Source organism: Amblyomma maculatum, chromosome 4 (genome assembly GCF_055883805.1).
Source record: "Amblyomma maculatum isolate TAMU_Amacu chromosome 4, ASM5588380v1, whole genome shotgun sequence".
NCBI lineage: Eukaryota > Metazoa > Arthropoda > Arachnida > Ixodida > Ixodidae > Amblyomma > Amblyomma maculatum.
The window spans coordinates 179673273-179690004 of NC_139347.1; the positions used below are offsets into that span (position 1 = coordinate 179673273).

General features: G+C 48.1%; 1 non-coding gene across 1 annotated transcript; it reads right to left on the reverse strand.

Moving 5' to 3' along the window:
- Nucleotides 1-12735: 12735 nt before the first annotated feature.
- On the reverse strand, nucleotides 12736-12852 carry TRNAL-UAA (transfer RNA leucine (anticodon UAA)). The gene is made up of 2 exons: nucleotides 12815-12852; nucleotides 12736-12781 (listed from the first exon to the last, which is right to left on the reverse strand). It is a non-coding gene; the product is annotated as a tRNA-Leu (tRNA).
- Between the last annotated feature and the right edge of the window lie 3880 nt (nucleotides 12853-16732).

Genomic DNA, 16732 nt, shown 5'->3' on the forward strand with positions numbered 1-16732 from the left:
CCGGGCTGTCAGGACGCACCATGCCGAAGCCGGCGTCGGTTCGCTCACACCCGAGTGGCGCAAGTGCGGGAGCTGTGGGTTCATCAAAAAGTGTAGGCACCAAAAAAACTGAAAGCAGCCTCCAAGAAAAGGCGTTCCGACGCCCAACGCGCGATGAAGAGGACGGAACGCATCAGCTGCCGAACGCGGACGCTGAGAGTGGTCTTTCTGTGGGACTCACTAAGACTAAGGAGCAGCACGCAAGCGACCAAATGGACACTGAAGACGAAAGTGAGAACGTCGGCGACTACGGCGACTGGACTTTAATCAAGAAACGGAAACCTCAAAGGAAAGTGAAGCCTGAACAGCTTCGTCTTGAACGGGTAAGTCGACCTCTCTTTCCACTCTCGATCAGGCCACTCAACCGAGTACATGTGCATGATATACCTAAACAAGCCATTACAGAGGCGTTAGAAATGACCGCAAAAAGTTGGGAATTGGCAGATTGGCTGCTTTCCGCTACGATGTGGTAGCAAATCGCGTCAAGGTCACTGTTAGAGATGAGGAACACGCAAATAGGCTCACCGCATTAACGCGACTGGCCGGGAAAGTGAACGGGCGCGTCTGCACGTACGAGGTCACGATTGAACGAACGCCAACACGAGGCGAGGAAAAAAGTCGGGGCGTTATCAAGGTGCGTCCTGGTCAAACCATTGAGTACATCAAGGACCACTTAAGATGTGAAACTGCAACTATTCTTGACGCGCGTCTCCTAGGAAAGACAAACATGCTGCTGTTAAAATTCGATACAGAGCAGCTACCCAAAAGGCTCGTTTTTGATTACGAAATCACAAGGGTCTACGAGTACAGACCGAAAATTATTGCCTGCTATAACTGCCACGGACTGGGACATATTGCTAGGTATTGTCCAGCAGAAGAGGTTTGTAAGGAGTGCGGACGGCTGCACTCTAAAGACACAGAATGCGATCAAGAGTTATTCGGCTTGTCCTAGTCGTGTACCAAAAGAGCCTAAAGAAAATAAGCAGAACCCTGATGCAGTTAAGGGAGAAGTTACATGGGCAGACAAGGCGCGACAGAACTCGTCGACAGAAACTGCGCTGCCCCCTGTTTACCAACAACAACTGGAAGAGTTGCGAAAAGAAAATCAGCAAATTAGAGAAATGCTTGAGAAAGTCCTTGCAAGGCTACCACCGGAACAAGACGTTCATGCATCTCAGACGCAGCGGCAACATGCTTCAGCCTCGCCCACTGGGCAGATGCAACGCGTGCGTTCGAAAAGCCGGCCCGGACGGTCGTCCAGTCGTAAAACAACTGCAAACTCCATAAAGCACCAACATACCGAAACAACACTGACTCAAACGCCAAAGACTCACCAGACGACAAAGGCACTTACCGCACAAGATTCGGCGTATGCGCAAATGCTGAGCATCATGAGGCAAGAGCGACACAGCGAGACACAGCGCCTAGAAAAAATCCTGCGGGATGAGTTTCAAACGATAACAAACGCGATACAGACTCAGATTGAAGCAATTTTTATAGAGTTGCACAAAAGCATCCAACACCAGAACGATGAGCCAAAAAGACGTAAGCCCGCAGAGGCGCAATAAGAATCAGATCAATATGTCTACAATGGAACTGCAGAAGTTTCACGCAGACTGGACCTACCCTAAGGGAACAAGTCAGAAAATTGAAGCCTCTGGTCATCCTCTTGCAAGAAACAAGGGGACCTTGCACTATTCGGGGTTACCGTACATTTCAGCAGCCTACCATACTTCACCAGAACAGAGGAAACCAACATGCACAGGGTCAAGCTGCTCTCCTTGTCAGACACGAATGCACAGCAACCGAATTACAAATTCCTGATCTAAGTAATGAGTTCAGAGAAGTAATCGCTGTTAAAATGTGTCCTCCTGGGCAGCGGCCCATGGTGGCAGTCTTCGTCTATTACAGGCCTCTGGCTGGCAGTCATAATACCGACTCATACGGGTGGCTCGCCAAAGTCCTGGCCCTGTCAGGAAGCCTCCCCATCCTGGTGGGAGGAGACTTCAATGCTAAGCACCCGACTTGGGGCTACGCCACAGCTGACCCAAGGGGACGTATGCTGCACGACACTGTAGAAATGTCTGGTCTATACATATACAACACCCCGGACACACCAACGCGCATAGGAGTACACGCCCGACAACGAGATACGACACCAGACCTGACGTTGGCCACACCAGGATTCATCAGGCAATGGGAAGTCGAACAGACAACATGGGGAAGCGACCACTTACCAATTTTGATCACCCTTAACCGAAAAAAGATTCGTGAAAAAAGGCAAACGGTTACCATTGACTGGGAAAAGTTTCGGACAGCCACTGGCGGCAACTTCATGGACTTCGCGCAATTCAGTGCCATGGTTGCGGAAGCACGGCCATGGTCCCGAGACACAATAATATGTGACGACACTACCACACACATGGATAGGCACCTTACCAACTTGTGGCGAAAGGTCAATATCCTTACGCAACAATACAGATATAAAGGAAAGCGCCACAGGGATCTCATGAGCCTTAAGCGCCAATATCGACTCATCAAGGAGTACCAAAAACAGCTCGAAACAGATTCATGGCACAGCACTTGTGCGACGCTCGGACGCAAACCCGGCCTTAAAAAGCTGTGGGGAATTCTACGAAGCCTGCTGGGGAAAAAGAAGAGCACACCACCACTGGCAGAGCTGTTCCTGCGCGAGAACCCAGCTGCACTCGAGGAAAAGGTGATCCACACGTTCTTCCCGCATGCTTCTGAGATACCCACGCCATCATTGCCGGCGATCACGATTGACAACACAGTGATGGAACTTGAAAAACCATTTTATTTTCGCATTTGAACTGCTCCCATACATGTACAAAATTTTTCGACTCACTTTCCAGCATGTTCACTATTTCACCTCTGATGTCTTCTATAAATGAATCTGGGCACGCGCCATCTTTATTACACAGCGTTTCTAGTACTTTCAGTTTCATCTCTGTTTCCTTTTTTCGTAATTAAGTATGCTACTTCTTTCTATGGCTTTCATTTTAATGGCTTGTTTAAGACTTTCCCATTATCTCGCACCAGTCACAATTTGTACTCTCGTAAAGCTTTGCTAAGGCGTCCCTCACTAATTCTACCATGTTTTCATCTTTAAGGAGACTGCTGTTTAGTTTCCACAGATAGCAGTTAAATTTCGGTTTTCTTTTCTCTGTTCCGAGGCCTCGGCGGCCACTTTTCGATGGAGGCGAAAAGCAAAGTGGCCGTGTGCTGTGCGATGTCAGTGCACGTTAAAGAACCCCAGTTGGTCGAAATTTCCGGAGTCTTCCACTACGGCGTCTCTCATAGCCTGAGTCGCTTTGGGACGTTAAACCCCACAAACCAAACCAAACCATTTACATTTGGCGAGCTATTGGCAGCATTAGTCCACGGCAAACCGAAATCGGCTCCAGGACACGACGGAGTAACATGGCAGGAGCTCAGAAATCTTAGCGACGAAGCCCAAGATCAGCTCTTAACTATCATAAACGATTCATGGGAATCAGGAGTGGTGCCAGATGCACTAAAGCTATCATTGATATACCCCATACCGAAATCAGGGAAGGACCACACAAAACCAGAGAACCTACGGCCAATAGCTCTCACATCCACTATCTGCAAATTGATTGAGCGAATGATAGCCGCAAGAATACAGCATTATATCGAATACGTACAGCCTGGGTTGCATCCAGCCCAGGCTGGATTCCGTCCGAATATGGGCACGCATGATTGCCTTTGGCTGCTCCGCAGGGTAATCAACCGCAGGTCTCGCAGACACCAGATTACATCCTCGCGGTTGATATGCGCAAAGCATTCGACAATGTAAACCAACAGGTAATCCTACAAGAATTAGCAAAAAGATATCCCAGCCAAAAAGCATACAATTGGATATGCAGCTTCCTTCAAAGTAGACCTATTAGGCTTCATGGCAAAGCTTCGGGATGGAGCCCCAGAACCTATTACTTGGATAGGGGCGTGCCCCAGGGCTCTATCCTCGGGCCTTTGCTTTTTAACTTGGCCATGACCCGCGTAGCAGAAGCGCTCGAGCGAGACACTTCGGCCCGCTTCACCATTTACGCAGATGATGTCACCATATGGACAGAAGCAGTGGATTACCCAAATGAAGAAGTCATGCAGACGGAGCTCCAAGCAGCAATCTTCAGCCTCACTGACAGCTTGGAAGCATTGGGGCTACAGCTCTCACCTGAAAAGACACAACTCATAAGCATAGACGGCAAGAATTCTACAAACGCCAAAAAGCAGATTACACTGCATCTTGGACAACACAACATCACGTCTGCAAATGGGCAGACAAAAATCTTGGGGGCACAGATTTCTAGTTGCAACAGTCCTCGTAAATAGATTCGTACATTGCAACGTAACAGGACCCCGATGTTGCATATGATTCGCCGGATTTCAAACAAATACTGTGGAGCCCGGCAAAAATCGTGCCAAACACTGTCTAGAGTGGTTGCTGTAGGCAGGATTCTGGCTCCTCTGGCAGATCGATGATGCACTATGTACGCACCAAAATAAAACACGACAGTAAGCTTAGATTATATGAGGCGACACCAACGCCGGTGTTTGAGGACACGAAAGAGCTCACTGGACCACAAGAAATATTTCTCAACAAAGTAATAACAAACGCTGCTTACACACCGCACATACTTGACAAGTGGTTTCTCCGAAGACACGAAACACTCAAACACAACATCTGCACGCACTGTCAGGAACAGTGTACAGCAGACCTAGAACATCTTATATGGCAATGTCCATCGTTTTCACAAGGAAGAAACAAAATTACGCATATTCCACACGACGACATGCCCACATTAGCAGGTCAGGTTATATCAAGCGCCGAAATACAACACTCCATTGCTACATACGGCAGTGAGAGCGGCCTGCTTCGAGTAGTGTGAGAGAGGTCGACTTAGAGCCCGAAGATCGGCCGCATGGCAAGCAACAAGCAACAGCTTGAAGAACCGTTAAGACGAAGAAGTTACACTCCCATCCCTCCTAACTCCCCAAGAACCCAAACAGCGGCCGAGAGCCATCCCTTCCTTTCAATAAAGGCTTCATTCATTCATTCATTCTTTTTCTTGTTCTCTTTCTTTACGTCGGAGAGTGCATGCTCGGTCAATAGCAGCTATCTTTATATCACACTTAAACTGCTCCCATGCTTGTATCAAATTAGAGTCATTTTGTAACATATGCGTAATATATTCTTTCACTTTAGTGGTAAACTCTTCATCGAGCAGCAGTTTTTCATTAAATTTCCATAGCTCCCAATTGAAATTTTGTTGCGTTACTTTTCATACCTAGAGTAATCTTTACGAGGGAGTGGTCACTAAAGCTCATGGGAAGTGTTTGATATTCCGAGCACAAGGGCACACAATCAATAGGAACATATATTCGGTCCAACCTTGCATGACAGCTACCTTCAAAGTGCGTGAACATTGCTCGGCCTTCATGCGTCGGTATACAGCCAGCATCTTCAAGCTCTGCCTCATTAACAATGTCAATAAGTAACTCTGCACTCTTGTCACGAAGGACACGGTCTGTTGTTCTATCTTCCGGTCTACAGACACAGTTGAAGTCTCCAAGCAGGAGAACACGCCTCTCATGCATTAGGAAGGATTTCATATAGTGAAAAAATCCTTCGCGCTCAAACGTTCTAGTCGGCGCATAAACGCAGATCGCTCTCCAGTCCAATCCAGAAAAACCGAAATCACATATCAATAACCGCGTCCACTTCACACGAGAACACACTGTACACACTCTATGCAATTTCGGGTGAAAATGACACCCCCCCCCCCCCCCCCCCCCCGATCTTCCAACAGCATGACAAACGCAAACACTATATCTAGAACGATATATTTCAGCCATTTTATCTGTTTGTTGTTCGCTTTCTATTTTGCTCTCTTGAACTGCTAGCACATCAATTTCTTTTTCCAGCAAAAGGCGGTTCAATTGCTGTTGTCTCCGACGCGTTGACAGCCCCCTCACATTTAGCGTGGCTACGCGCAAGCTAGTGGATAAATAGGTCGCCATCTCAAGAAATTACAAATCGCGAAACATATATCACTCACATCGCTTTTGCAGAAAGACAGCATTGCGGTTTAACTGTTGCATGGGATGACCTTCCTTTTTGGCGAGTCTGTCCGTCGTTCCAAGCGCTACTCCCGATCATGAACCGGGCTTGTGACGTGTCGACCGAAAAGGCCACCCCCGCTATGGCGGAGGCACAGGTGACACAGTTCTCCGGTCTGGGGGCACGTTTGGTCTTGGCTTGAAGGACGACCGGCAAAGGGGGGCCGCCTTCAGTGGAGGCTGTCCGTTTTCCGCTCCTCCTTGGGTTGATCCCTCGTTGACACTGTCTTCGTGCACACGCTTCACAGGCAATGTAGAAGCAGCTGGCATCTCAGCTTCAGTGTCTCCCTGTTCTTCATTGTGTTGCGTAGCCGAAGCTGGGCTTGCGGCACTGGCATTGCCGTTTTCTTTCGAGGCTGTCTCTGTCCCAGCAACATTCGACAACGGAGCTATGAAAACTGACTCACAGTGTTCTTCGAGGTCAGGGGTCTTCTCAGAAGATTGCTCCTTCTGTTCTGCCTCCTCAGTGATTCCACTGCTCGCTTCCTCGGCGTCCGCTGCGTCCATCAAGTGCTCGCCTGCCACTTCATTCGGCACGGGGACTGCAACGTTGACATACGTGCGCACACACTGTGACTCGTCATGGCCGAAGCGACGACACAGCCAGCAGCGCGGCACACGACAATCACGCCGTATATGACCTTTCCCGCGGCACCGGAGGCAAAGCGGGGCTCTGCCTTGGACGTGAGCGAGTGCGACGCCCTCGGCGACCCGAAGCTGATGCGGCAGGTCCTCAATGGTCACGCCCACTTTTAGCTTCAGCGTGACCGTTCGTGTCGTTGAAGCCTTGTCGACACACCCTTGCACTTTCCACTTGTCTCTTGAAATTTCAGTCACTTTTCCAAAAGCCGCCAACGCTGCTCGCACATCATCGTCTTGCACGCCGTGAAGCAGCCAGAAAAGCTTCAACCTGATGCCTTGGTTACTGGGGTCAATGACCACGCAGCGGAGTTCCTTCACTTCAATAGCTTGGGCTTGTAAAATCTTCGCTTTCGCCTCTTCACCCTTAAACCTTACCGCCCACACGTGATTCATTTGATATGCCCCGAGGGCAACCACTTCCGGCAGCAGTGAAAGACGAGCGAGGGAGTCTCAGAAGTGCTCCACCCGGTACGGCCTGGCTTTTATGTCGCCATGCAAAAAAACAGTGTGCAAAATACTCGAACCTGTAGGCAGATGCGGTAGAACCAGTTCATAATCCTTGGTAGGCATCTCCGTGCTCTTGATACCACGGCCCAGCTGGGCCACTGAATCCGCTCCTTGGGAGCCCATGATAATCACGTCCGTCGCACTCGGTGGCCGAAAGCGGAAACTCGGCCATCCTGACATTGTTCTAGCCAGATTTTAGTTGCTGCACTACACTGCTTTCTCGAAGTACGGCAAAAATAAACGTGTCAGAAGTGGGATTCCAACCCACGCCCTCATCCGTGGACCAGAAGCCTCGGTTAGTTCGCATAGCGAGTAAGGTACTAAACCTTAAGTCTGCCGCCTTAGACCACTCGGCCATCCTGACTTTGTTTTTCTTTATTGCCGTGAAACACAAAAACAAAATACACATGATAAAACACGTCAGCTACACTTGAGCTAACGGGTACGCGGCTAAAATCTTTTCAGGTGCACCAACTCATCAAATAGACATTGCCATTGTGGTGGATCCTGCTGCATCCTGAAAGTTTCGCGTATATGCACCGCACTTTCAATAAAGTTTTCACGCGCAGATCGTGTCCCTATAACTGCATGTCGCACCTGCATTCGTGTTTTCCACAAACTGTGGAGGCCAAGAAGCATAATTAAATCATAAGGGGCATCATCGTTCTGCATTGGTAGGAATCTGATACCGTACGGAGTTAGGGGAAGTTCCTTTTTAATTGTCCTTTCGAGGACGTCCCATAGAAAGACAGCATCCCGACAGTAAGAAAACGTGTTCAAGTGTTTCCGGTTTTTTGAACAACAGGCAATTTGTTGTCCATGGGACGAAGATACCTTTTTCATTCAGCCAGGTTTTAACAGGGAGCGTATTAGAGTGAAGTTTGAAAAGGAACGTTTTAGCAGATGGCCTCACGGGCATCTTCTTGACTCTTTTCAAAACGACCTGCCCTGGGCCTCCACAGTGTAATGCCCGGTAAAAAGGCACCGGCAGCATCACGTCAATGAGATCTTTATACAGTTTTTTTCTGAGAACATTGTAAAGGTAATCAAAAGAAAACCGCACTTCAAGCAACTTGCACGAAAAAACAACCTCGCGCACGTAGCCAGTCACAGTACCAGGCATGTTATCACATGACACAATCCATTCAGGGAGCAGCCTCTGCAATCGCACTTGCATCACAGTTCTTAGAAAGGTATCTTTTTGATCACGCAGGAATATAAATCGCGAAACCACTTGACGCAAGAACAAATGGGCAAGGCCAAGCCCGCCCCTTTTAACAGAAATAAACAAATTCGTCCGGGTGGTTTTTTCCCATGTGGATGCCCAAATAAAGACAGCAAAAACGCGCTGCATTTTCTGAATTGAGGTTCGTGAGACACGCAACACATTGATGAGGTACCACAGCCTCGAAATAAGAAAAACATTGTAAATAGAAGCCCGCGAAAACATTGAGAGTTGCCTTCCTTGCCACGCATCCGCTTTTTCTTTCGCTCTGGATGTTTCTTCCATCCAGTGCACGTTGGGATCTCGATAACAATCTAAAGGCACGCCTAGATATCGCGTTGGGAGAGCAGACCATCGCAGCTTACAGAAGAAGTCAGGTGCCACGTCCCAATCACCGTGCCAAAACCCAGAGCTTTTCTCCCAATTGATCTTACATCCGGTTTGATCACAAAATGTTTGGACGACACTCGTGACTTCACAGATGCTCTTTCTGGTTGCACAAAACACTGCTATGTCATCAGCATATGCTAGCATTTTTACGTGTGCTGATTGCAGCTTGAACCCTAAAATGCGATCGCTATCAACGATAGCCAAGCAAAGTGGCTCTAAATACAGTGCAAAAAGCAGGGGTGAGAGCGGGCAGCCCTGCCTTACCGATGAACGTACTGCGATGCTGTCAGTCAGTTCACCATTCACTATAATACGGGTCGTGCAGTTCGCGTAAGCCATTTTAACACCCTCCACTATGACTTCACCAAGGTTATAACGCTCCAAAATGGTTAAAAGAATTTCGTGAGAAACACGGTCAAAGGCTTTCGCCAAATCTAACTGCATCATGGCTATCTGACCACCGAGTGCATCAACACATTCTAGTACGGTTCTTGCGACATGTATATTCGTGGCAATGGATCGACCCTTGATGCCGCATGTTTGATGAGACCAAACCAGTTTTTTTATTATGGTTTGCAGTCTTTTTGCTAAAACCTTCATGTACACCTTGTAGCCAACATTGGTGAGGCTAATCGGTCGATATGACCCCACCAACAGTCGTTTCTCCGGATCATCTGTCTTGGGTATTAGCACAATGTGCGATGTAGAGAAAGACAATAGAACAGTATTACGTTCATAAGCTTCAGTGATTACATCGAGCATAAACTGAGCCGCATATGATAAAAGTTTTAAAGAAGGCAGCGCTTAGACCATCCGGCCCAGGGGCTTTCCCAGGTGTCAGGTCATCTACTGCAGATTCTATCTCCTGCAACGTTATCGGTGTTTCTAGGCGCGCTTTACTTTCGTCATCCAGTGCAGGCATCAGTCTTAGAAAATCTGTTTGAAAGCCGCCTACAGTCTGAGGCTTAGCGCTAAGCAGTTCTTCGAAGTGCTCTGCTACCGCACGCTGAATATCTTTAGCATCTTCTGTGATATGGCCGGCATACCTTATACTCCTTATTTCTTTCTGGCAGGCGTATCTTTTCTCGTCTGCTAGCGCTCGTTTTGTCGGAACTTCTCCAGCCCAAAGTTTTTCAGCCCTTGCACGTATGACAGCCGCTGTGTATCTTTCGCTGTCGATTGTTTCCAACTCACTTTTTATCTCTCGTATTTTACTGGCGAAATGCCCTGGCACTGAACTTTCCATGCTCAAAAAAAACTGGAGTTGTTCATTCAGTTCTTTTTCTTTTTATTTCTCTTTATGCCGCACCTTACTGCTCTTTTCTATGGATTTCAATTTGACCCACTCTTTGAAGCTGTCCCATTCCGCTGCAAAACTTACTGGTCGCATAGCCAGACGACTTTCAAACTCGGTCTTAACTTCCGTAAGGAACTCTTCATCGGCGAGAAGTTTGGCATTCAGTTTCCATAGGTGCCAGTTAAAGCGCGATTTCTTTCCTGCCCTTCCGAACACTGCACTCACGAGACAATGATCGCTGAAAGACACAGGTTTGACCTCATATGCAGTACATAGGGAAACAAGATCAACCGAGGCATACACCCTGTCCAATCGAGCATGGCTATCTCACTGAAAGTGCGTGAACTCTGGTTGGTTTCCAGTGGAGAACACACTACCAACATCCTCAAGGCCGTATTCATGCACAAGTGCATTCAACTGCTCGGAGCTTCTGTCTCTTCAAGCTTTACACTTCGCCGCTCGGTCCACAGCTGCGCACACACAGTTGTAGTCACCAAGTAAAAGCAAGATTTTGTCGACCTTCAACCACGATTCAATAGACTCAAAAAACAACTCACGTTCGCGTTCTGAATTGGGAGCATACAAACACAACACACGCCAGCATAAATTACAGTAGGTAAAATCAGTAACCAAAAGCCGACCACTTGGACAGGCAAAAACGAACTCTACACTTACTCCCAGCGTGTTACGTATAAATAAAAGGCATCCACCCGATACACCAACAGAATGGCATACACGCACATAAACGTTTGTTTGGAAAGAAGCCACCATACGGTCAGTGCTTTCTTGGCTCTCAATCTTTGATTCTTGCACAGCTGCTACATCTATATCATTATCTAAAAGGAGGCGACTGAGCTGGCATTGTCGCCTTCTCGCTCCCAGCCCTTTGCAATTCAAAGTAGCTACGTGTAACGGCGAATTAACCTTGAGAGTCATGTATTAGCGAGAGACGTCCGTATCCGCATGGTGCCCACCTTCATGATTGCGTGGCCTCCGCTTCTGAAGAACAGTGGCATATGTATGCATGTATTGTCCTCCCAGCAGAACGTCGGGCTGCATACAAACGAAGTCCAAGCACCGTCTGTCATTTTTGCTCACACACGCCCCGCTTGGTTGCAGAATATTCCTGACGCTGGTCGGTAGGCAGCCGACCCACAAATCGTTCAGGACACCACAAAACCTACGGAGGCGGTTTCCCCGCCTGCCGCGTGTCGGCCAAGAAGTTCGGCTTCGGTCTTAACGTTGCTCTTCGGATGCCCGAAGTTTTCGGCGGCGGCTCACTACAAACACCGCCTGGCAGTTTCGCTTCAATAAAGGCTGCTGTCTGCGGCCCAACCTCCATGGCATCAGTACAGGAAGGCTCAGTGCTGAGATGCTCCTCAGCGTCAGAAAAATTGATTACATCTTCTGATGCTTCCTTTGACGCGCCTTCATGGTCCTGTGACGGATCCTGCAGGCTCGCCGAGTTTCACTCTCTTGACTGGGCACCGCCACCTTATGCTTTGTTATAACAGTCATGGAAGGCGCGTCCCGTTTTGTTGACTTGACCTCTAATGTCGGCAGCCTCCTCCGCGTCCACCTCGTCCATTATTAACTCCAACGAGTCTTCGCTGGTCCCAGGTCAGGCAATGCTAGTGTAGGTACGAGCACACTGGCTGTCTTCATGCCCGAACCGTCGACAGGTTCTTCAGCGAGGAACCCGGCACTCTTTGCGGATGTGACCCGTACTCCGGCAGCGTAGGTACAGCGGGGGTCTGCCTGGCACAATAACGAGCGCCAGCTCACCGCTAACATTCAGCTGATGCGGCAGGTCGTCGAGCTTCATGCCTGCTTTCAGCTTCAGAGTGACGAGTCTAGTAGTTGAGCCCTTTTCTAACATAGCTTTAACTCGCCAGCGCTCCCGTGTAACTTCGGATACCTTTCCGTACGGCGCAAAGGCAGCACGAACATCCTCGTCTGGCACCTTGTGTAGCAGCCAGTGAAGTTTCAGCCGCACATTCTGGTTCGCCGGGTCAATTACCAAGAAGCGACCGTTTTTCACACACAACTCGCCTACACTAACAAGCTTGGTCACCGCTTCAGAATCCTTGAGAGTGACAGCCCAGACGTGGCTCATCCGATACGCCCCCATCGCAACAACATCGGGGATCAGCGAATGCTGTGCCAAAGCGCCGCGCAAATCTTCCACCCGGCAAGGGCGGGCCCTGATATCGGCATGCAAAAAACCGTATTCAAAACAAACCGACCTGTTGGTTGTACAGGCAAAACAACTTGATAAGTACTATCCTGTTCAGCAGTCCTGTTACCGCGGCCTGACATGGCTGCTGAAGCCTCTCCTGGGGAGCCCTGCATCCTGCGTCCGTTCCCTGACGTGGCCGGAAGCAGAATCACTCGGCCATCCTGACATTGTTTTAGCCAGATTTTAGTTGCTGCACTAGAGTGCGTTCCCGAAGTACGGCAAAAATAAACGTGTCAGAAGTGGGATTCGAACCCACGCCCTCATCCGTGGACCAGAAGCCTCGGTTCGCATAGCGAGTAAGGTACTAAACCTTAAGTCTGCCGCCTTAGACCACTCGGCCATCCTGACATTGTTCTAGCCAGATTTTAGTTGCTGCACTGCACTGCGTTGTCGAAGTACGGCAAAAATAAACGTGTCAGAAGTGGGATTCGAACCCACGCCCTCATCCGTGGACCAGAAGCCGCGGTTAGTTCGCAGAGCGAGTAAGGTACTAAACCTTAAGTCTGCCGCCTTAGACCACTCGGCCATCCTCTTTTTTTTTTTTTTTTCTTTATTGCCTGACTTTGACACAAATACAACGCACTGGAAAACAAAACAACAGGAACAAAGGAATAATATATGTACACAAAGCTAGTTCGCGTTGCCTATCCCCCACTGAGGGGCAGGCATTGTCATTTTAAAATTCCTTGAGCACCGTCAAAGGTTCCAGCTTTGACAGCCACTCAGGAGCACATGGTTGCAATTTAAGCACGTCGAGCCATCGCTGCACACTTTCACGGAAATACATGCGGGCTGGCCGTGCATCTGGATCGCAGTGATAACCAGCCATTCGTGCGCGCCATATACTGTGGAGGCACATTAACATAACCTGGTCTAACGGCATATCATCGTGGTTATCCAATGGCAAATACCTAATGCCATGGGAATCAAGTGGCAACTGTTTTTTAATTGTCCTTTGCAGAACATCCCACAAATATACCCCCTCCCAGCAATGCAAAAACACGTGATCTATTGTCTCTGGCTGTTTGCAGATGAGACATTGGGCCCCCCACGGTAGGAAAATACCCTTTTCCTCCATAAATGATTTTACACTCAAAGTACCGGTATGTAGCATAAAGAAAAAAGTTTTAGCTCCCGTAGCAACTTGCATTTTCTTTACGCGTTTTAATACATTACTTCCTGTGCCTCCATAGTATAAAGCTCGGTACAAGGGCACCGGGAACACCACTTCACAAACATCCTTGTATAATGTTCTCCTGTTAACATTACTTAAATACTCCTTCGAAAAACGTGCGCTTAAGAATTTCACGCTCAAAACAATTTCCCTAAAGAATCCAAAAAGAGATCCCGGCATACATTGCGTATAAACTACGAAATCAGACAACGCTCGACCAAGTCTTTGTTGACACACTGTGCGCAGGAATGGATCACTGGCATCCCTAAAAAACATAAACCGGTTGACAATCTGTCGCACAAACAAATGACCCAGACCAAGCCCTCCATGCTTCACCTGCCGGAACAAATTTGTCCGACTGCACCTCTCCCAACTCGAGGCCCAAACAAACACCGCAAAAACTCGATGCAATTTTTGCACATTTACACGGGAGCAATGCAACACTTGCATTACATACCATAACTTACTAATTAAAAACAGGTTGCAAACTGCGGCTCTTGCAAATATTGATAATTGAGCGCTTTTCCATTTCTCCGCTTTTTCACGGGTTTCTCTGACCTGCTCTAGCCAGTAAGGCTCGCTTTCCTTGTAAAATTCCAAGGGCACACCCAAGTACTTTGCAGGCGTTGTAACCCACGACACATTAGCGAAAGTGTCGGGGGTCAGCTGCCAGTCTCCGTGCCACAATCCCAGGCACTTACCCCAGTTAACTTTACTCCCTGTGACTTTGCTAAAATGTTTTACCACCTCCACTGTCCTCTTTATACTCTCCTTATTCACACAAAACATCGCAACGTCGTCTGCGTAAGCCAGCAATTTGACTTCTGACTCCTGCAGTCGAAAACCATCAATGTCATTGTTTTGTAGGATGCTTAAACACAATGTTTCAATATAAATGCCGAACAAAAGAGGGCTGAGGGGGCAACCTTGGCGCACCGAACGTCGTGCGTTGATGGGGGGCCCCAGTGACTTATTGACAATTAATCTCGTAGTGCAGTTACGGTACGCCAAGGCCACTCCCTCTCGAATAACAGAGCCGACATTAACATGGTCTAATATACTGAACAGAATAGCATGCGCCACACAATCAAAAGCTTTCTCCAAGTCCAACTGCAGTAAAGCAACACACGCATGAGTTGCATCGCAGCATTCGAGCACACTTCTCGCTTTGTGAATGTTCTGAAAGATGGATCGCCCTTTGATACCGCACGTTTGGTGAGGGCCCACTAGTTCGCATATAACCGTTTGTAGTCTGCCAGCAAGCACCTTCATATAAATCTTGTAATCAACGTTTGTCAGAGCAATGGGCCTGTAAGACGACAACTGCCTAAGCTTATCTGGTTGGTCAGTTTTCGGAATAAGTACTGTGTGCGACGATCCGAAAGACGCAGGCAGTGCCTTCAGCTCATACGCTTCATTAAATAAGGCACACAACAAAGGAGATAGCTGTTGCTTGAACGCTTTATAAAAAGCCGCACTCAGGCCATCAGGCCCGGGTGATTTCCCAGGGTTTAAATTTTCTATTGCCTGCTGCACTTCTTTTTCGCTTATTGGCCGCTCCAGTCTTTCTTTTTGTTCGTCATCAATTTTTGGCATCGCGTCAAGAAAGGATTCTTTAAAACGGTCCAAATTAACCTCTCGGGACGAAAATAGCTCTTCATAATACTCCCGGAAAGCTTTCGCGATTCCTTCGTTATCGGTTTCTGTGCGTCCTGCCCAATCTACCTCTGCCACGTGATTTCGCCTTGCATTTGCTTTTTCTTTTCCCAACGATCTTTTTGTCGGCGTCTCATCCATGGCCAATTTTTCCGCTCTCGCACGCACCAGTGCTCCGCGATAACGGTCTTCGTCATTCAGTTGAAGTCTTTGTTTTATTTTTCTAACGTCGTCCATGTATAACCCTGGCGTGTTACACTCCAGGGCTAACAATTTATCTAGCAAAGATCTTAAATGCATTTCATTTTGTTTTTCTTGAAATCGTATGCAGCTGGCCTTTTCTATAGCTTTGATTTTAATTTGTTGCTTACACAGTTCCCATTCTTGACCCAGTTCGTGGGTGTCCTCCTGACAAATATTACCAATTTCTTCTTCTACTAGTCTGGTGAATTGCTCGTCATTCAGCAGTTTATTATTTAACTTCCACAATTCCCAATTAAAACCGCTACCTCCCTTTCTTGGTCCAATTGTACACTGAACCATGCAGTGATCTGAGTACGTTACCGCCAAAACATAATAATCCTGGCATTTTGGAGCCAGTTCTGCGGCCACATAAATTCTGTCAAGGCGGGCGTGGCTAGCACCCTGAAAATGTGTATACTGAACCCGTCGCTCGCTCGTGAGACACTCTGCAACGTCTTCCAGTGCAAACTCGTCAATCAAGCGCGAAAGCACCTCTGTGCTACGATCCCTAAATGTACGAAGGCTAGTTTTGTCACCGGAGCTCAGTACACAATTGAAATCCCCCAGAAAGACAAGTTGCTTATCCGTGTTTAAATACCCTTCAACAAAATCAAACAAAGCAGCCCTCTCATCAACTACCGTAGGTGCATATATACAAACAGCACGCCACTCAGCCGAGCAAAAACTAAAATCGATGACCACACCCCGACCCGACGGAAAGGAAGCATGCGACTGCACTACAAGACCCGGCAACTTCTTCACAAACAGGACGCATCCAGCAGAAGTACCGACTGCATGGCTGACAACTGCGTAAAACCGCGACGTGAAACGTTGCACCATGCTCTCGGTCTCTTGTTCACCCTCGACTTTTGTCTCTTGAACTCCAAGTATATCGATGTCATGTTCATTTAAAAGGCGCAGGACCTGGCTCTGCTTCCTTTTTGCTGCTAGACCTCTCACGTTAAGGGTCGCAACCTTTAGTGACAGTACATAAGCCATTTTCTTAGAGTGAAAAGAGGCCAAGAGCTTGGTGCTTACCCTTCACGTCTAGCATGGCGCTAGACGCTTTCGTTGACGCCAGAGCCATGAGGTTGGACTGGCAGACCTTGTGACGGGGGCGGCTTTTCGGCAGCTCTCCTGTCCGTCGAGACATTC